Source organism: Empidonax traillii, unplaced genomic scaffold (assembly GCF_003031625.1).
Source record: "Empidonax traillii isolate 1590-97213 ecotype Southwest subspecies unplaced genomic scaffold, ASM303162v1 scaffold6:size4315531, whole genome shotgun sequence".
NCBI classification, from domain to species: Eukaryota; Metazoa; Chordata; class Aves; order Passeriformes; family Tyrannidae; genus Empidonax; species Empidonax traillii.
In genome coordinates, this window is record NW_020955199.1 from 2,053,577 (window position 1) to 2,074,620 (window position 21,044).

Genomic DNA, 21,044 nt, shown 5'->3' on the forward strand with positions numbered 1-21,044 from the left:
GGGGCTTCCTGAGGAAAGAAATAAGGAAAACTCATCAGAGACTGAACGTGGGTTATCTGGAAGAAGTGCTCCTTTTGTGTTCTCTTCTTATATCCCAGGGACCTTCCGTCTCTATGAAGAAAAAGCATCATGGGTATCTTATTGGCTCTTTTTTAGGGAAAAGAGCAGCATATTGCTTAGGTTAAAATGCCTCATGTCATGTACAGACTGTGCTGCAGGAGATTCTGTTGGAAATCAGAAACAAATAACAAAATTTGTCACTGCTTTACTCAAGACAGAAACAAGTTGCTAGAGAACGTGCAGGTCTCTATTGGACAACCAGAAAAAATTGGGTGTTTTTACATAAGACCACCTATATACAGGTAGAATCTGACGGTTTTGTTCTGTACGAATGAGCTCCCCATTTCTCTGCAACTTTTTTCACATTTATCCAACAAACTGCAAAGGAAAACACCATGGAAAAAGAGTGCAGAAGAATTAAACTCTCACAGGGTTTTCCAGGCTCTACCCTTTCTTCCCTTCTGGACATTCATCCTCCTGGGTCACTGTGTGCTCAAGGGGAAATTGCATAGCTCTTGCCGATGATGGGGGTCTGGAGAAGCATGTAGAAGTTGGTTTTTGCAAGAATGCCAAGAGACAATGATAATGACACCAGAATTTTCCTTGAAACCAACCAAAGGACACAAGAAATGGCCAGCAGCCACAGAAAAATAATATCCTTTCAGCGATATAAATCATAGATTTACCTTTTAAAATACTTGCTGCTGGAATGCACCTTTACAAAGTGGGTACCTGCTTAACAATGTCCCCCTGCCCCTGCTCTATATTCTTCACCGCTTCATTTACGAAGAACTGACTTTTACAACATCATTATTTTAAATTATTTGGGTTCTTTTATGTCTAAATATGCACATTTTCAAAGGAACTCTTTCCATTAAAATATATAAAGCAAATAAATGTAATATATTTTGGGCATTAGATCAGAAGACTTTAGGTCTTTTTTCCATGTCACCTCCTAAGGGGAATACATATTAAGTTGCAGTTTGCATGGCAAAATAAGTACAGCTTTTCATCATCAGTGGCTCTCAAAAAAATTTAGTTTTCTAGTGGGACACACAATCTCCTGTTGGATGGCGCTCTGAAAGCAGTCTAGATGTTTCTCCATTAAATAATTGTGAACACAAGGAATATTCCTCCTGTTGCCTTTGAGTAAACCCCCAAATGAGATCCTGAAAAATTCGGGTTGAAGATTGCTTTCAGATTTGCAACAGGTTGATGTGTTCTCGAAGTGTGCTGTGTGTGCGTGTGCACTGTATGTATGTGCTAGTGTGTGTGTGTGTGTGTGCAAGCAGAGATACAAAACATCCTCATGGTCAAACATCAGTCAAATGGAATATAGCCTGTGTTTTGGCTTAGAGTGGCAAAAAGGAAATTGAATGCTTCAAGGGATTATTAGAACATTCTAAAACCTGGAACATTTAAGCGAGAATAGGAAAAACATGAAGGAGGAGATAAAGATGAAAGAGAAATGCATACATGTAAAACTAAACCAAACAGATAAGTGTCCTGCTTTCAGATTTTCAGTAAACAGTGACTACCCAGCTTGGTTTTGACTGACTGCCAAATGTGACGATTTTAAGACATGTAAGACCTTATAACCCAAGAAACACCTCAGATAAGTGACTTTTGACTTTTCTCAAGCTCTCCCTTTCTCTTTCTAGTGTTAGCTTTAATGTGTTTCTTTTACATATGGACACTTTTTCTACTACACACTCGCTTCCCTTCCTAATTTTCATAATACAGAGTTTTGCTTCAAAAACCACAGCTGTTAGGAAAGTGCTAGAAGCTGCAGCTCCTAGGAAAGGGGAGTAAGAGTACACACACTCCCCCATCCCCCCCAAAAGAACTAAGGTCAGAGGATTTTTTACTGTCTCTACTAAGCAGAAATTTTCAGTTTGGTAGCAAGGAGAGGATACAGCTGACCTTTCCCCCCCTCCTTTCTTTTAAGTGTCCATGAAGGTAATCTGAAATGCTTTATCATTTTGAAAAGATCTGTAGCTAGGATCCATACAATGGACTCCAAAAGTTACTCTAGAACCTTTGGAATGATATGTTTTAAGAAGCATAGACAAGGCTGAGTGTGCTCTTAATATGCAGTAGATAGTTGATAGGAAAGTCAAAGCTTTACTTAGCCCACAAACTTACTGGGTTAATATCTGCCAAAATAAAAACTTGACCTGCCAGAAAATGTTCAGAAAACAAAGACTACTGTGTCCTAGAGGCTCTGCAACAAAAGCCTTAGTTTTGAGAGGTTTCTTCAGACCTGCAACACCTTTCTCCCTTACCTGATAGCCCTTTCTTTGAGGATGGGGTATGATACTGTGCTTCTGTTAAACAGCCTTCCACAGAGCAATTTCTAAAGTAGGACTGGAGAGGCCTGAAAGTCAAATCCCATTATAATTAACTAAAGCAATTCTCAACTTTTATCTAAACAGTCATCTCTTTTGACCTGAGTTCCAAAGAGCTTCTCAAAGACGCTACATCCATACACTTCAGACTCTTTAGAACATTATTGCACATAGGTTTTGTTCTTATTGTTCTTAGTTTAGCATGGTTTTCACACCTTTTTACAGCTGGTTGAATTATTTTTCTTGGAAACTAATTATCTAGTTAACACTTCTGTGGATGGTTCATTCTCAAAACTAACCTGTATTTTTGTAAATATCATAATATTTTGCACGTTTTTCTGGATAACTTAATAAAAAGTTAGCCTTCAAGTTACTGATACATTGTTCATATCAACTATTATGTTTGTTCTTTATTCATAGTTTTTAAAACACCTTCTTTTTACAGTTTTTGACATTTTGTTTTCTCAAGCATGAAAACAACGGTAGCAGATCATGGCAGTGTACTCATAGCTACTAGTCTTTCTTCAAGGCAAATAAAGCTCCACTCCTTCCATTCAAATAGGAATCCCTTCACTTGCAAATAGCAAGTTGTACAGAGGAATAATGTGTTCCAGCCAATTATCCAAGCCATTTTTGGTTTTGCACTCCTTTACTTAAAAGCCAATGAGACTGCAAGGGGACAACAAAGCTTAGATACCATTTGCAGTCATTTTGGACATGTTAGCTTTTTAGAAGTTGGGTTTTTTGGATCTGTTGCTACAATGAAGAAGAATTTTTTACGGATTTTACAAGGAGTTATTCCCTTCCCCCATTGTCTTGTGTCAAGGTGTGGTAAATGAAGTCCTGAGTTTTAGACAGTTTTTCTAAAGCTATAGGGTCCCACTTGGCTGAGGTGGTGTGCACTGTCCTTACACCACACTTTCCCTATCACTAAGTCAGTGATGCCATCAGCAGCTGGGTCAGATGACTGAGACTGTAGGGTACATTTTGACTACATGAAGCAGATGCTCTTCTTTATTTAACATTGAATAAAAATCAGTCTGACTTCTAAGTCTTCCCATCTGCAAAACACATAGTCTCAGGAAGTATAGCAGGGATTTTGATTAAGTACATTTTTTCCTTTCGTCTTCTTTTAAAGGTATGAGCGAAACAAGAGGAAAATGACACCCAAACTTCCGTGGTGTGTGAAGGTTTCGAAATGCTCAGCCAACTTTTTTCTTTTTTTTTTTTTTTTTTCTTCAGCCATAGTAGATTATTTCTTACATCTGGGTTTCAGAAGAAACAGGAAGCTGATGAGTCAAATGTCCACAGGGATTGATTGCCCTTATGGATGTTTCAAAGATGTTGGCAAGAATGATGTAAATCACCTCAGACTTCAGCTTTTGAGGCTTTGGTAAAGAATGCAACACTGAAAAGGCTTCAGAGAGGAGGAAGGCCCCTGGCAGGGAGATGGTAATTGCCATAATCAAGTGATCTATAGTCACAGTTGCCTGAAGTCCACTCTAACTGCAGCTAGCAGTCCTTAAACACATTCCCCTTACAGAAATAGATCCATCTTCCTCAGTGACTCCATTAATGGGTTGGAAAAAGGTTGTGGAGAAAATAGTTTATCTTTCAAGGTCAGCACAATTTTGAGATAGTTATTCTTATCTTCCTGAATGGGAAAAGACAGTTTTAAGAGGGAGTGCAATTTCTGCTGTGCTTCATTTGCTGATCTAGCTATTGACAGTATTTGACGGAATTTTGCTGCATCTTCCTGAGTGAATGCTAGTCTAGCTGAAGAATGAAAAACTGCATGAACTAAACTGGGATTTTGTTACAGGCCTGGGGAAGGTAAAACATGTTAAAAACCCATTTGTGAAAGAATTTCCCTTGGACAGTTCTCTTACTCCATTGCAGTCAGTGCTATGCATGTATTACACTATAATTTCTATCATGTATTGCAGAATAATTAAAAGTCAATTAAACCAACTTCCCCAAGCAGTTTACTTGACACTTGCACTGTATAAACAGGAAACTTTGAACTGCATAGTGAAGAATACTCAGTATAAAAGTTAACATGACCTAGATATTTTATGAAAAAACTGTCATGAGCAGAATTTTTTTGCCTTATAGTAAAAATAATCTATTTTTTGACTCATAGTAAATTCAGTAAATTAGGTAAATATTAGGTAAAATAGTAAGATCATGCTTAGTTTGAGTAGTTTCAGCCTAGTGAATGATGGTTTATATGAGCTCTTGTAATAAAACCACCATTTAATAGAGGAAAAAGAAGAGTAGAATAATCTAGTTGTCCCATTAGAGATGATCAAGGTTTGGAGATTCATGATATCCTTCATAGACTCAGTAAAATATGCCTTGAACACATCAAGTCCTGGGCCTGATGCACAGAGTTCTAGATCAGCACCTGAAAATAATGAAGTATTTGGCTTCAACTTTCTTTCCCTTTCTACAACAAAAAGTAGAGAAGCTGGAAGTCGGGGTAAATAAGAGTCAAATATATCAATTAATTTAGGAGAAAGATGTTTGCATTAAAAATATGACAAATCCCAAATGGTGGATGGTTTGGGGTTTACTTAAAAACAGCAAAGGTGATTGCACTTTTTTTTTTTTAAATGTATTTGAGTTGTGTCTTACTCTTCACAATTGTTTGGGCTTTTTTTTTTCCTCTCTCTTCTACAATGGCATTATAAATGATAGAAAAATACTCCTTCTGTAAAACTGCAACATGATATAAAATTTTGAAAATACAGTATACAGTTAAAATAAAAGAAGCAAGCATGAAATCAATGGAGAACCTGTCTACAGACATGTTTTCCCATATGAATGCAACAGATAAAAAATGTAATAAATTCATTCATCTACACCCACTTTAAATATCTGAGTTGATCAGTAGTTTCACTGATGTGTGGCCAGACTTTGAAGTCTATCTTAGCTCTCTGGAATTCGACCAGCCACTTTCCAGACCATGTAATGCATTACAGATCTTTCCACATTATGTATTCCAGATGGCCATATTCTTTGTGCATTTTGCCTTTCTTATTTAGGTTACTGGGGTAATTTGGGAATAAAGTTTGTATGCTACAAAGTGCCAACTGACATATTGTTATGCTATCATGCTGCTTAGATACTGATGATGGACTTTAATTAATGTTTATGAAGTTCGGGTTTGGTTTTTTTTTTCTCCCCTCTTTCAATCACTTTTATGCCCCTGGATAATGGGAAACTGAATGTGCCAGATTCTTCATGCATCACATGTAAGACCTGAGTTTCAGAGGAGCAAGCACCCACAACTTTACATGAAATTACTCATAGCTGGAAAAACTTAGCACCTTTTGTGGATCAAGCTGCTGCTGAAGGCAAGTTTCTCCTAGGATTTCCGCAATAAGGAAAGCAGCCCATAAATTGAATTAAGTGAGGCCATCAAGCTTACTTTAGGGACCAGATTATCTATATCATTGCAATCTTCTGCCTAAGGTTGCCTTTAATCATTCTCACAGGCTTCAGCAAGATCTTATCCACCACCACCCAGAAAATAGCAGATAGGCAGCCAAGTAATATATGGCTCTTGATCTCCTCAAAGGTTCTGAGAGCATATTGTATCATGGGAGATACCTCTATATGCTGTTTGTCACTCAGACCTGAAGATGGATTTTCATCTTCCACTTTATACTATCTGTCTTACTACACAGAGCTGGAACAAAGCCTTGGGTTTCCTAAGGCTACATTATTCTCACCTCCCTGCCCTCACTCTGAACTAATCTCTCATTCCTTTCTTGAATTTGATAAGTTAGGAGAAGCTGGAACCCATTTGGAAAAAATGTAACTCCAGAAACCACTACTTGTTTCATGTTTTACTAGAGTAAATGAAAAAAAAGGCACAGACAACTGCCAAAAGCCTTAGGGGAACATAGGTCTAAAACCTGCAACTACTTAGGTAAGAGCACAGGTAAAAATGTCAAATATTGGCAAAATTGGGGCTATTAATGCTATTAGAAAAAAAAACATTGTGGAATACCATCTAAATATAATGTCACAAGTTTTATTCTGTACAAAGACGAAAATTTCATCAGTGTAGACAAATAACTTTTGTTTTTTTCCAGTGCAGTGCCTCATACAGTATCCATCTTTAAGAAAAATATTTCTGCTTTAAGAGCTAGCTAATTGAAATAGCTTGTTTCATATAGCTACTCTACTAACGCCATCTGAGAATGCAGATATGGATGAAAAAATAGGTTTTTCTTCAAAAGGATATTGTTTGCACCAGTGACCTACTACATCCACCAAAACCTGTTTCAGCATGGAAGAAGTGTGGTGTGCAAGCTTGAAACAGGACATGGGCTAAGAGCAGATTTGCCAGGGATACCAGAATCCATGCTGTTTTCAGTCTTTCCTCATTTTACCTGTTTACTTTGCAATATACTTTTTTCCTTGAAAACCTCCTTTTCTGCCCTTTACCCTAGAAATAACTATGGTCTTTCAAACTTCAAGCTAATGAAAACTGAACCTTCAAATTATTAGCTTCTTGGCACAGCAAATGTCGTTTAGGTTGCAAATATTGTCTGACACAACATATATTGTCTGACACAACAATATATTGTCTGACACAACAATGAAATAATGGAAATCTCTGCTTCCCTCCCTGCCTGTGGCTGTGGTCCAGCCCCAGAAATGGCACTATCTGAAACAGGTATTTTGTGAGTATAGCATGATGGTCTTTACTAAGATAGGAGTAGTACATCTTCTCCAAATGTGATTTTCATCTAATGCTGGAGACATTCCCCACTGCTATCTCAGATGCCTCATGGCTGCTTTCCTGGCCTCCCATAGTGTTACTGTGAGAGCAAAGTGCCCACTAGTGCTCCAGTTTTCAGAAAGATTCTGAGGAAAGGTGCTGGCATCACAAAGGTTATTGGATGTCCCACAGGAGTAATGACCGCTTGACTATTTGTCCTATGGTTTTCTTGGGTTCCCAGACAGTCTACCACACTTTTTAAAAAGGCATTATCTTCAGTGCTCTACCTGCTCCTCTGGTATGTGCCACAGGACAGAGATACTATAAGTGTATTTGTAGAGGGATAGCATGGCTAGAAAGTGAAACTACAATCAAATGCAGATATTCCATGATTGTTTCCTTAGCTGTTGCATTTGCAAATAAGTTCTCCTGTGTTTATTCAGGTTCCTTCTGGAGATCTTCTTATTTCCACTATATTCACAAGGAGCACTTCAAACCAGAACAAATTAGGAACTCTCTGAAGGTGGTGATAAAATAACAAAGCCCTCCCCAGTACATTTCAGTAGGTTGGTGGGGGTTTTGCCAGCACCTGTGACTGGCCAGCTGTTAGTGTGGAAGAAAGCCATGAAGCTGAAGAATGCTTATTCCATGTTCTTTGACAAATCTTCACACTCAGAATAGCACAGTTCAACCCACAGAAACCAACTTTTACTTTCTGCCTTTGCTCACCAAACAGGAAATGAAGGTATTTTCATATTTGCTGCAGGGTATAACATCAAATAAAAGTACAGCTTCCTGCTTCAAAAGAGGGAACTGCACTCATTGCCACAATATGCATGAACATGGCAATATGCATTGCCACAATATGCATGAATCAAGATATCTTCTTACTGCCTCACTGGGGTAAATGTTAATTTTTATTTTAATTCTTAAAAGAAGTGGTTCTTCAGCCACTGTTCTCTGTTCTATGACACTGTTGCTTAGTTTGGTGTTTTGGGGATGAAAACATTCTTCAGCAATTTTTCTTATAGACTGCCTCTTATCCCCACAGTTGTGAGAAAAACACTGGAGGTAGCTACTTAGCTTCTGGAATTCTTATGCTACTCATGCTCTAATTTTTAACATCATTATGTCCCCAAGGTGTATTGGCAAGCAGTTTTTTTGTGTAGAGATCCTTACATTTGCCCTGAGTTCGTTTTTTCAACCCAATACAACTGCCACTGTCCAATACGGAGCTCCCAGCTGATGTAGGGAAGGGGGCAGGATCTGATTTTTCACGTGAACACAGAAGATTTATTTTCCTGATGCCAGAGCCAAGGACTCCTGTCTCTGAGTCCAGGATATTGCCAGTCACCATATCAGTCACCATGGGCGCATATCAGCAGTGTTTCTGTGCTCCTCTTCTTCTACTTGCCTTAAGCTCTGAATGAATCATGTTCACTTTCACTCCTGATTTAAGAAGCAAATTGAGCTACTAAATTAAGTGTTGGGAATTCAGATCTAAGGGACTGGATACCTTCTTCAGCATGGCACCAAAGACTATATGTGAGCAAAAGGAAACAAAACAGTACAAATTACTTTTTTTTCATTATTTGCTTATATGTAGTTTTTGATTATTACTACCAGAATAACCAAGCTGAGGATGAATTCAAAGTTCTGAGTGATGAGGCAAAATGATTGACATGGTTACATCTCTCCCATTGTATGGTTGATTGAGCCAAAATCAGAGAATCACAGAATATGTTGAGTTGGAAGGGACACACAAGGATCATCAAGTCCAACTCAGACCCTGCCCAGGACCATTTGCAAGAATCACACCATGTACCCAAGAGTATCATTAAGTTCTCCTTGAACTATGCCCGGCTTAGTGCTATGATCACTTCCCTGGGAAGCCTGTTCCAGTGCCCAACACCCTCTTGGTGAAGATCCTTCTTCTAATATGTAACCTAAACCTCCTGTGACACAACTTCAGACCATTCCCTCATGTTCTGTCACTGGTCACCACAGAGAAGAGATCAGTGCCTGCCCCTCCTCTTCCCCTCACGAGGAAATTGTAGACTGCAATGAGGTCTCCCCTCACTCTCATCTTCTCCAGTCTGAACAGAACAAGTGATCTTCAGCTCCTCATCTGGCTTTCCCTCAAGGCTCTTTACCATATCTGTTACCCTCCTTTGGATGCTCTCTAAAAGCTTAATATCTTCCTTATGTTGCAGTGCCCAAAACTGCACGCAATATTCAAGGTGAGGCCACCCCAGTGCAGAGCAGAGCGGGACAATCTCGTCCCTTGATTGGTTGGTGATGCTTTGCCTGATGCCCCTCAGAACACAGTTGGCCCTCCTGGCTGCCAGGGCAATGCTGACTCAGATTCAACTTGCCTTTGACCAAGACCCCCAAGTCTCTTTCCATGGCACTGGTTTCCAGTATCTCTTTCCCCAGACTGTCTGTAAATCCCAGGCTGCCCCAAACCAGGTGTGGAATCCAGCACTTTCACTTGTTCAACTTCATCTCTTTGGTGATTGTCCAGACCTCTAGTTTGTTGAGGTCTCTCATTCAGCTGATCAAACCTGGCAGCTGCTCCACCCCCATTTGGCCTAGGTCTTCAATTGTGGCAAGCCAGCAGCCCATTCACAACCATGTGGCTGTCATTAGTTGAATTCAATGTGTTTCACTATCAGGAGATATGCAGAGGTACAATGAAAATGGTGACACTGTATTAGAATGGCACCCCTATAGTATGACCAAAGCCATGGCTCTAGAGGAGCAGAACAGCAGTTCTCCTTTAGAGACACTGCTCAACAAGAATACTTGTCACAGTTTTGACCAGGAAAAGAAATGATTTCCACCTATGCCCTAGAAATATCTAGCTTCTGATACTTGTTTCTATATTGCAGCCTGTGTTACAGATGGAACCTTTTGAGGACCCTGCTAAATGTGAGCAGCCTGTTTTCAGCTCCAGGACACTTATCAAGATGTCTATCCATAAGGGAATGTGCTATTTTGGAGGAGAGCATATAAGCCTGAACACTTTGAATCCATTCTTCTTCTTCCCCAGCATCACCAGGGGGTGAGCTATATCCCTGCCTCATCTTCTTACTACCCATGTATAGATAATAGATGTTGCACACAAATTTCTCTAATGCCTTGCTTGAGGTCTTGCTGGTACTGCCTGCCTTCTCACCCTCCTCTGGCAACAAGTTCCAGAGGTTCACTGTGTGCACTGCAAACGAATACCTCTTCATCTGTCTTAAGGTGATCTATGAACTTCATGGAGTGTTCTCTACCACTAGCATTGTAAGATTTACCAAACAGGATCCTGACATCCAAGTTATTCACTACCTTTATGATTTTGTAGGTGTGTCATATCATCCCTCAGCTCTCTCCTTTCTGCATCAGCGTCATGGTCCTTCCAGACCTTTCTGCTAAGACTGTGCTCTGCCAATCAAAGCATTTTGCTTTCCCTTTTATGTGCATTTTCCAAGTATATTACACCCCTCTCAGGCTCCAGAGACAGGCTCTGCATCCAGCACTACAAGTCTTTATTAGGTGGCAAAACAATGTCCTCTGCCATCAGGATCCTTCTTGTTGATGCACAACATATTTTTGGATTTTTTTGGGCAGCCACAAGAGTTTACTTAACTAAACTAGATGAGAGAGCAAAGCTGTATCCAGAGAGTTGAGGGCTTTGTCTTCAGAGAATTAGTCATCAGAGAGGGTGTTCAGAGAGTGAGCAGAGAGCTGCTGAGAGTCATGGCTGGTGTATGTGAGGGTATAAATAAATTGTGGCTTATGTTGAGTGCTTCTGTATAATAAAGTAACAGTTTTGAGAGGGAGAAGAAACTGGTAACAGTTTTTGCTCTGTATTATGGTAGCCCAAAAGCAAAAAAGTAATTAATGTGCAGTCTCTTCTGAAGAGGAACAGTGGTCTGGATAAAGGGTCACTACTCAGTAACCATGTGTTCTGGGGATAGCATTTATTTCCTCAGACTGAAAAGTTTTAAGGTGAAAATTAGAAAAGAAAAATAGATGCCTCAATCTTTGAACTGGGGGTTGGGATTTTTCCCTTCAGCAGTGAGACAACACATGTTTTTCAGCACATCTCTCAGATAGCGGGCCAGCTGGCTCACTTGCTAAGGGTGAGTTTTCAGTGTCTGGCAACGTCCTGATGGATGACCCATTAGTGGTCAGAGATCAGAGACTTGGTGTTCATGCTGTGAGATCAGTCACAACCAGATTTCCCAGCCTCCTGGGAAGAGCCACAGTCACCATTTCTCCACTGATTCCTAGCCAGTGTGGTATGAGAACAGAGTATCAAAAAACGTCTTAATTCCCATTCAAACCACTGAAGAGCACTTTTTGTAAAAGTAGATTTTTATTAAAAGCCATATATCCCATAGAACAGCAAAACACTTTTAGCAGAACTATTGAAATGCTGATTACAATAAATATTTCCTTCAGGATTGTTGTTTTTATTTGAGTTTCTTCATGAGTCCCAAGAAATCAGTGGGCTTCACTTAAAATTTGCTGTGGAGCTAACAATGTTTGTTAAACTTTGTGGTCATAAGAGGCATGTTGCATATTCTAATTTATCATTCACATATTTTTAAAATCCATTTCTCATCAAGCCACCTCCATTACAGGTGCACTTCAGGAAAGAGAGCTGATAATCTGACATGATTTAGGTAGTGAAGACCTGACAGCTTCAGCCATTCTTTTCAAGTGTTGTTGGCATTAGTTAATATTTTCCACCTTTACTTTAGGTAATTTCCTAGTTTTCTATAGACAAGAAAAACATTCCAATGACACCCACAGCTCCAAACCACTACTTAGCACATAATGAACTAATTTAAACCAAGTCAGATTGATTCCAATTTTCTGCCATGTGAAACAGATGCTTTTGCCAAGGTCAAAATCCATCCATAAAGAACAGTAGCATGTGAGCACATTCCTAGCTCTAGGTGTAAATCAAGCCTACATAGTACTATATTTCAAACAACATTAAGTATAAAGTAAGAAAATATATGAATTTACAGGTTTAACCAATCTGCATTTGCTATTTTATTTCAGGTCACTTAATAGTGGTAAAGTTTTGCTTTTTGTAAAGTTTTGTTTGTTTGTTTGTTTCAGTGATGACAAGAAGGTTCAGCAGCTGCTTATTTTGTCGGCTGTGAAAATGTGGTTTTGTACTGAAATATTTGTAACAATCTGATGAAAATATCAATCACCATAAGATTAAGCTTCTGAAATTAAACCTCTAACATTAACTACTGTATAAAAATAGCACCTTTATTTTACCACAGTGCATCCTACTCATACTGGGGCAATGAAAACTGCAGCACATAACACAATCTGTGTCTGCAAAAGATGTCTTTTGAGCAATGTACATATTAATGTATTTACATTTCAAGCTTTTGTATAGTTTTCATCACTCCACAGCATCAAAAGCAGGGTTTAGAACTGCTAACAAAGTCAGAATATACAATAGTATCTCTCTAATACTACCATGTGTGACTAACAATAGGACTGTAATAACAAGCTACTAATTTAAAAGTCAAGGCTCCATGTCTTTAATTCGTAGACTTTCTAACACAGCTGCATTTCTTAACAAAAGCAAGTGCTAGCTTAGGAAAACATTTGATGCTTTCAAGTCATTGATGGTGGAGAAAGATGCTCTCTTTGCTGTCATTTTGGGAAGGAGATACTTATCCAACCAGCTCCCTTCTGCTACTACACAAGGTAGGACTATATACTAAAAAAATCTTTGCTAAAAGAACAACATTTTGGTATCCAGGAGAGAGAAGGAGCTAATTTGCTGCTTGGGTACATTTTGCCTGAGCAAACATAGCGGAGAGGTTTTGCTGGTGAGTATCTCAGCAGTCCTGAGATAGTTGAGAAGTGATTGTCTGAAGGAAAGAGGTGGTGAAATTTTCTATATAGTGTTTTCCTATTTCTTATTAATCCAATAGCAGGTTCAACTGTGTATCCTTGCCTTTATTGTCTGATCATTATCTTTAAACTGTTTTTGAATGCAGTCTGTAAGTGAATTCAGAGCCAGAAGAGTAAGTGAAGGCACACAGAGCAGGAGTCTGAGACAGTAGGAGCTGAGCTCACTTGTCATAATGCAAGGTCATTTCAACAAAGGAAACAATTTAAGAACCTTCCTAGAAAAGATACAGAGTCTTTAAATACAGTCATATCTAGAATGATCTACAATCATCTTCTGTGTGAACTCTGACTCTGTGATGGACCAAGGGGCAGAAAATCACACACTCAGCAGGTAAAAATCTAATGTGTATCAGTGACCCAGACATCTGTGTACCTAATAAGTAAACAACTTCTGAAACACAATTGGAGCAATATCAAAGAGACAACATTCAGAACAGATGTGTTTTCAGGAGTTTTGTCTCAGACTAACTCTGATCTAGTTTATGCTAAATGTCCATTAGCAATGGGAATACATTCAGTGTGCTAAGTGATGTCCTCTGGTTTGGTTTAACCATAAGGGAATGTGGTTTGTGTGCCCTGAGACCAGTGAGTGATCCGAAACTCCACGCACTACGACGGAGTGATCGGGAGACTTCCATAAAAGCACTTTCTTCCCTAAACCAAAACACTAATATTGCCTAGTAGAACAAGAGCATCAGCTCCTTCTGTGGGCCAGCAGTTCATGCTTACCCTAACCCTAACCCTAACCCTAACCCTAACCCTAACCCTAACCCTAACCCTAACCCTTTTGCACATAATTTCATGAGTCTAATGATCTCCTCACTGCTCTGGTTCCATGACAGCGTAACTTTAGTGACAAACACTTACAAAACCAGAAATCATTCATTAGTATATGCCTATGTTAAACATAATGCATATGTTAAACAAAAGTAGATGCTATTTAACATTAATCTCATGTACTCTGATGAAAATTGTTTCTCAAGACAACTTTGTACCTGTATGGAAGTTCAGGTCAGACAGTATCAGGTGATTCAAGAAGAGAAACCAGGCATGCTTGTTATATGTGGAAGAGGTGTTAATGTCAGTGATTTCACTAGAGCTGTCACCTCTGCTAGACTTCAACTTCTTCCAAGGACTGAAAACTATACAGTGTGTTGTAACAGTGCAGGAATGGGTGAGGTGGAGACATGACACAGGCAGCAAAAACGACATGGCTGGGAACTTGTGGCTAGTCTGCATGTGCCCAAACTGTGGACAGTTGTTTCTTTGGAGGCTTCCCTTTCCAATTCTGTGACCAGCATGTGACACAGCAGTGCCTTAAGTGTGGTTCCAGCAAATCTAGCTAAGCAGGTATTGCTCTTTCATCAGCACACTCAAGGAATTTGTTGAAAAACAGAATGTTTGGGGCTTTTTTCAGTATTTCAAATGAAACAGTGAAGATAATTATTTATTTGTTTTGGAAAACTAAACTGAATTTGTATCTAATTACAAGAAGTACCTGAAGGCTTTCCCACAGATGTTTGGTGCTTTTTTTTTTCTTCCTTCAAGAAGGTTTTTCAGCACAGCACCTTTATTACAATTCTCCTCTTCCCTGAGCGATGAGCCTTTCAATACTGGCTCTGGCAAGAGTTCCACTGGCTCTAAAAAGTGCTCACCTTGAGTCTGTGTTACTAACTGGGCCCTCGGTGAATAATTCAACTGCCAAATGTGGATATACTGGATCTAATGGTCCTTTTGCTGAAAAAGAAAATCATGCTTCTTGAAACTATTCCATCTGGATTAAATTCATCTGAGAGGCTGTGTGTCAAATACTGTTCTTTAAATTATTATAAATGGTAATATATGGTACTTTGGTATTTTATGTTATTAAAAAATGCGAAAACATATAAGAAAATGCTTTTCTTAATTTCATTAAAAGAATTTTATTTCAGACTCTACTTATCTGATTTTTCATTTTGCTTGGGTCAAGCAAAAATCTTTTAAAAACACCCATATAACCCTTTTTACCTCTACGTTTGTGCTCCTTAGACTGACCAGCACCAGTTACAGTGTCTTTAAAAACCTGCAGGTGAGAATGACCTCATTCTGAATCCCACTTGTTTACCAAATATCTCAGACAACTGATAGATCTGTCACCATTAGCAGGTGACAGGACACCAGATTTTCAGCAACTGATCCAATAAATCACGGATTCACAGAATCATTTACGTTGGAAAAGACTTCTTGGACCATTGAGTCCAACAAATAAAGAAGTGGTGCATCGAAACACATCTGGTGACCCCTCAATTCTTCAGGTGATTTCTTCACAGAAAATTAATTTATTTCTCTTTCAGTATATCGTGGATTTCAGAAGAGAAAGCTTTTTACTGTAATATATCTTATAATACTTTTTCTTATCCAATGTTAATGTTTCTCATGCCAGAAAGTTCCTTCTTTTTTTTTTTTAATTTTATATTTTTTTTAACCTGATAGTTACCTCCCTAGAAAAAGCCATTGAAATAATTTGTTGTCAATGCCTAATAATGTCCAGCTCTGTCCTGTCAAATGGGAAAACTCTCACAGACAACCTAGAAGTTTAGTTAACTGGTCTGTCAGAAGAGGCATCAGGAAAGAAGACTAGAAGTACTGAGCCACTGAAGCCACTCCTGCTGTGGCTCCAGGCTCACAGAGGATATTTTGTAGAGCAGGCGCCTGTGTCTGACACAGACTGGTGGACTCACCTTGATGCCTGCTGGGAGTGGTAATCACTGCCGCTCTCTTCAGTACCCTTTTGCAGGCAGCAGAAACCAAGAGTGTGCTGAAGAACTTGAGGATAGAGTCAAGACAGTGGGCAGCCTGGAGGTTCCCCAGATCTACTGGGAAACGGGACAGAGGAAACATGAACTCCTGGGTGAGGTGTGGAAACACAAAACTACTTGCTTCAAAGCTGAAGAACTGGAAAAGGTGACTGCACTCACAGTCATACTCCAGAGTTGGAGCCTGGCCAAGATGTGAGGATACATCAAGGCCTCTGTCACCTGACTTCTTTCGCAGTGCTCTGCTCTCCCGTTTAGGACACTTGGAGATCTTACAATGGCACATACATCCTGCAACAGTTTCTCTTTTGTTGCTCAAACTTAGCCATTTGTCTAGGAATGTTTTGATGCATCCTTCAGTTTTAAAAACCAGGATTTTTGCCTACCTCATTCATAAATACCACCACAAAAATAGCAACGCTTTACTTTCATTTTTATGTGTTAAATCCTGTTTTCTTTTTCAAGCAAGTGCTTCAGCATGTGCTAGAGTTCAAAATTTTTTTTTTTACTAGTTTGATATTTTGCTAGAGGACAGAAAAACATGATTCAATATTGTTTACCAGTGATTTCCTATGAATAATTGTCACACCCATTTTTATTTCTGGATTTCAGAGAGGAAAAAAAAAAAAAAAACAAAGAAAAAATGTTGACTTACCATATGAGTTTCGATGCTCTGTTTCCAAGAAAACTAAACAGTCTTGAATGTTTCTATCATGGATTATTAGGAGTCTGCAACTGCACCAAAAATGACGGAGAAGGCAGACAGGGAGGACAACAAAGTGGAGATATTAGAGATCACAGACATAAATAAAATTCTAGCTAAACACATTGAAAGCCCAAGATGAAATTCCAAGAATATAACTCTGACATTGAAGGATTTCCTACTTGAAAATTACAGGACATTTTTGTTTCTAACTACATGCAAATGCAGGAGTGAAATCTATAAAATAATGTTGTGTGTCAGGGTTAGTATTACATAAATCACAACCATCTCACTTCAGTCAGATTTAAGCCAGAAAAAAATCCCTAAGCCCATTTTGAAATATAATACTTTGAACTGAGCCAAGCCTATTGCTAATGCATTTATTAATAATTCTGGCTCCCTGCTTATTTGGGAACATTCAGAGCCTCAGAGTTCCAGCTGGGCTGCTTCATATGGACTAGAAATGTCAGACTGTATAGCCTGTGATTGGATGCAAACCTTTCACACGCATGTTTTCATTTGAACCCAGATAAGGATCGCCCTTTTACAAAAACAAAATGGTTGTGATTAGGTACTATGCATTTCTAATTGCTCACCTCTGCTGAGGATTCACTGGAAACAACTGAAGTGTCACACTGATTTTTGCAGCTGCCTTTGCAACCTCCTACCTATTCAGTGTATAACTTTTAGAGGCACTTCTAAATCTGCAGAAATAAAAAAACTAATGCAGCTGGCATAAACTCAGAAAGTTTTTGTTCTTTCCGGGACAGAGGAAGCATGGTTTAAACATGCTTATGATATTGAGGTCAGAAATATCTTCACTAAAGCTATACACATAAATGTCAAGTATATGCTAATTCTCCTGTTGAGTCAGATCAGAGTGGCTCTCCTCAGTGTCTTTTAGCCTGACAGCATTTCTCAATTCCATTTCCTAATGCACCCCTGTATCTAGGGTAGATGTGTGACCCTTGTGGAATGTGGCATATTATTTGAAATTTCAGACAGATGTGCACACATCTTGCGAGAGGCCAAATCCTACTCACTTTGCTCTGAGTACATTTGCCTTGTATCTCTATCTCCATTCTCCTAGGTTAATTTCTATGCTAAGAAACTGCTAGTGTTCTTGGCAAACACCCTCTCCTTATCCTAATCTTTTGGGGCTCAGACCGTGATTCTGGATACATCAGGGAAAGCATAGTGATCAGTGTTCTTCATTGTCCCCTGTTGGTCTCAGCAGAATAAGCAGAAGCAAGAGAAAGTTAAGAAAGATGGAAAACTACAATCTTTCTTTCCTTTATTTGCTGGTGTCTAGCTGGGACAAACTCCTCAGGGACAGACAAAACCAATACTCCCCACTGAGATTGCTCAAACCCATTCTTGGGGCAGGAGCAAAGGGATGAGCAGAAAGCCTAGTTCAGACAATCCTCTGGGGACTGTGAAGCCATGCACTACTGCATTTGCAGTTGTCCTTGTTGCTCTGGCTGCCTAACCCAGGTAGGGAAGCCCCTTGTAGACAGAATAGCATGTGACAGTTTATTGGCTTTGCTCAGAATCACGGCAGTGCTGCCATACCCGGCTTGCCAGCAGAGCAGCCTTTGACACCACTGGCTCATGTAGCTCTGCATCTGGAGGGCTCTTCCTCATGAGTCTGGGGCAAGCAAATGTTGGAAAAGAAGCACTGTAAGTGCAGCATATTCACAGGTTGTGTAGATCTGCTTAACTGCGTCTTGGGTCTCTTGTCCATGAGAGGAAGACACTGCTGCAGTCCGTATCGGCTAAAATAGACCTGTGCTAAAGGCATCTTCCCTCTTCCCCCATTTTGTAACCAAAAATTTGTAAGCATCAGCAGGTATAAACCAGTGTGATGTGCATTACTCGAATCAAAATACAAGTCTAAAAAGCAACCTAATCCAGGGAAGAGTTTCCTACAATGCTGTAGGACACACAGCTCTTTTATGAGCTCTACGTTTTTTTTAATGCTACATAGCACTAAAACTTTCTTTTGTCTGAACTGAGCTTATTTGCAGATCCATTGTAATTTTGTTTAGCAGCCAAAACTTCTACTTCTGTTGAGAGCTGTTCTGTTTCAGAGAGGACAATATGTTGGACCTTGCTTTTACTCCAGTGAAGCATTGTTAAAGTTACAAATGGTTCCTTCAGATCACGCAAGTGGTCTGACACAGGGAATTTTTACTTTTTAAACCTTTTGGAAAAAGTGTACAGCTAAGCTTCTGGGCTCTGGTTCAGGAAAGGACACTCCTAAGGTTAAGCATATGCCTTGGAACTGTCATTTAAACCAAGGGACCCGAAATGCATGTTTGCATTAAAGATTGCAATTAAATGTTGTCTGGATAGGAGTTTGTTCTGAATTTGTGCATTAATGAGGGTGTCCAGGGACAAATAATAACTACTTTTTAGATTTGCATTAGCTCTACATTATCTGCCAACAAAAGCAGTGCCTACATGTGAAAGAAAGCAATGTTGGCTATAAGGTAGTCAAAGGTATGGCTGCACCTTGCTGTTTTCAGACAGATTGTTAGATTTTGGGCTTTAGTTCTTTATGAACATTAGTGTTTTCTTGGAAGACCTGAGTCCTTCCAACACTCACTGCATTTACAGGCTTTGTAGGATTAGGTTCAGCTACAGAATTTTGAAAAATCTCTTTGATGTTTGGTGGCTATATTTGAAGTTCATAGCATCATTTTTTTATTTTTATTTCTGCATGGAGCACAGCCACTTCAAGCACATTCATATGTCTAAAACTGAGATGAAAACAAATATTCTGGCATTTAAGAAAAGTTTCCAATTATTTCTTTTTCATATGTCCAAATTTAAAGACAGAACTTTAGAACACATTTTTGGGCTCTGTCCACAAACACATGTGATGATGGCAGTGTTTGCTGCATGCTACCTGCAGCAGTGAGCCCGTATGCTAGAGAGCTGGAGGGGTCAAGTCACTAGCTAGTATCACCTTTCTCAAAGACAAGAGAAGTTTCCTGAGTCCTTTAATGGGAGGCATTTGTCACATGATACCTCCAAGGATCTTCCAAGTGTCAGATGTAACATATCACTTCTCAACTAAGACAATAAATTGGTTTAAATCTAACAGGAAAAAGACACTTGGCTCTGTACCAGGCTTGATAAGCAAGAAAAAAAGTATAACCGAAAGGAAAAGAAAAATAATAATAATAAAAAAAAAGATCATCAGAAAATCTTTTACAAACTCCCACTCTCCCTTCCCTTCCCTATTTTGGACTTTTTTTTTTTTTTTTCATTTTCTCATTAGATGTGCTGATGGAAACTGAGGTACGAAACTCCAATAATTATCCCGGATTCCTGAGCCCCCTGTCCTTCAGCGGGGCTAATAATGAAGACAGAGGAGAGAGGCCGGGATGTGCCTGCCTGCCTGGAATGCAGCCGGAGCTGAAAGCTGACACCAGCTCAGTGGAAAAGGGCTAGTGAGCAAGGGCCGTCTCCAAGACAACAGAGTATTTTCCCTGTGATGCATTTACACAGTGGGGTTAAAGTTCTGTGAAAGCAACAGCTGTTGTAAAAACATTGTATTAAATATGCTTAGAACTGTAAAACGTGCACTCCTCATGTTGCACTTTGCTTGAGAGAAATGTGGAAACCTGTAGTATGTCTGAGGGAGAGTTTCTGCTCTCTCAGAGGCTGTTTTATAAATGTCATGCTCCATTTTCGACCTTTTCCTGCTGAGAGAGCTTCTTCTTCAGACCATTTTCCTCTATAGCTGATTTTCAAATTAAAATCTAACAACTAAAGCATAACTGGATCTATACCTTACTTTTACCCCTTTAAACTATACCTTTTGCTTGAAATCTTGACTTCCTCTATATGCGTTCCCCTGCTTTCGGGCATGAGCAGCTGTAAACGAAGCCTGCTGGTCCCAGTGCCACCCACACATATAGCCCAGCTATCATTTGCAGTTCAAACTCAGCAACACTAATATTTTTCCATCCCCAGAGAGCAAATCTCCTGCAATGCTCACCTGTTACAGACTTTGTTAACCTTTGGGGAGAAACTTTCCATGTCAGTAAAATATTACCACATTCAAAAACCAGAGGCTGGCACAGACTATGGACTGCTTCAGAGCTACTCTCTTCTCACATTTAGCAATTTTTAGAGGCTTCTTAAACAACTGCACAGTTTTCAAGTCATAAGGCAAAGAGCTAGACATTGTAAGGGCCTCATCCCACGTGACCTTCCTTGAGTGGGACTGCAGCAACACAATGGCACAGCTACACAGATGCCCAGTGAGCCTCTGCAGGCACTGATACATTGACTGCATTTTTAATCCTTTCCATGCAAACTTTGTAAAAGCTGTAAACTTCTACAGTAAAGTGTGACTACATGTACTGTTTAAATTTCTGACAGCCCTTCCCTTCCCTTCCCTTCCCTTCCCTTCCCTTCCCTTCCCTTCCCTTCCCTTCCCTTCCCTT

The 21,044-nt window shown here is 39.5% G+C and overlaps 1 long non-coding RNA gene across 1 annotated transcript in view; it reads left to right on the top strand.

Moving 5' to 3' along the window:
• LOC114055708 overlaps nucleotides 1-20,120 on the top strand; it is a 55,544-nt gene extending 35,424 nt beyond the window's left edge. Inside the window, exon 4 of the long non-coding RNA XR_003570806.1 lies at nucleotides 19,871-20,120. This is a non-coding gene — a long non-coding RNA (uncharacterized LOC114055708). The remainder of the gene's footprint in view (nucleotides 1-19,870) is intronic.
• The last annotated feature ends 924 nt before the right edge of the window (nucleotides 20,121-21,044 follow it).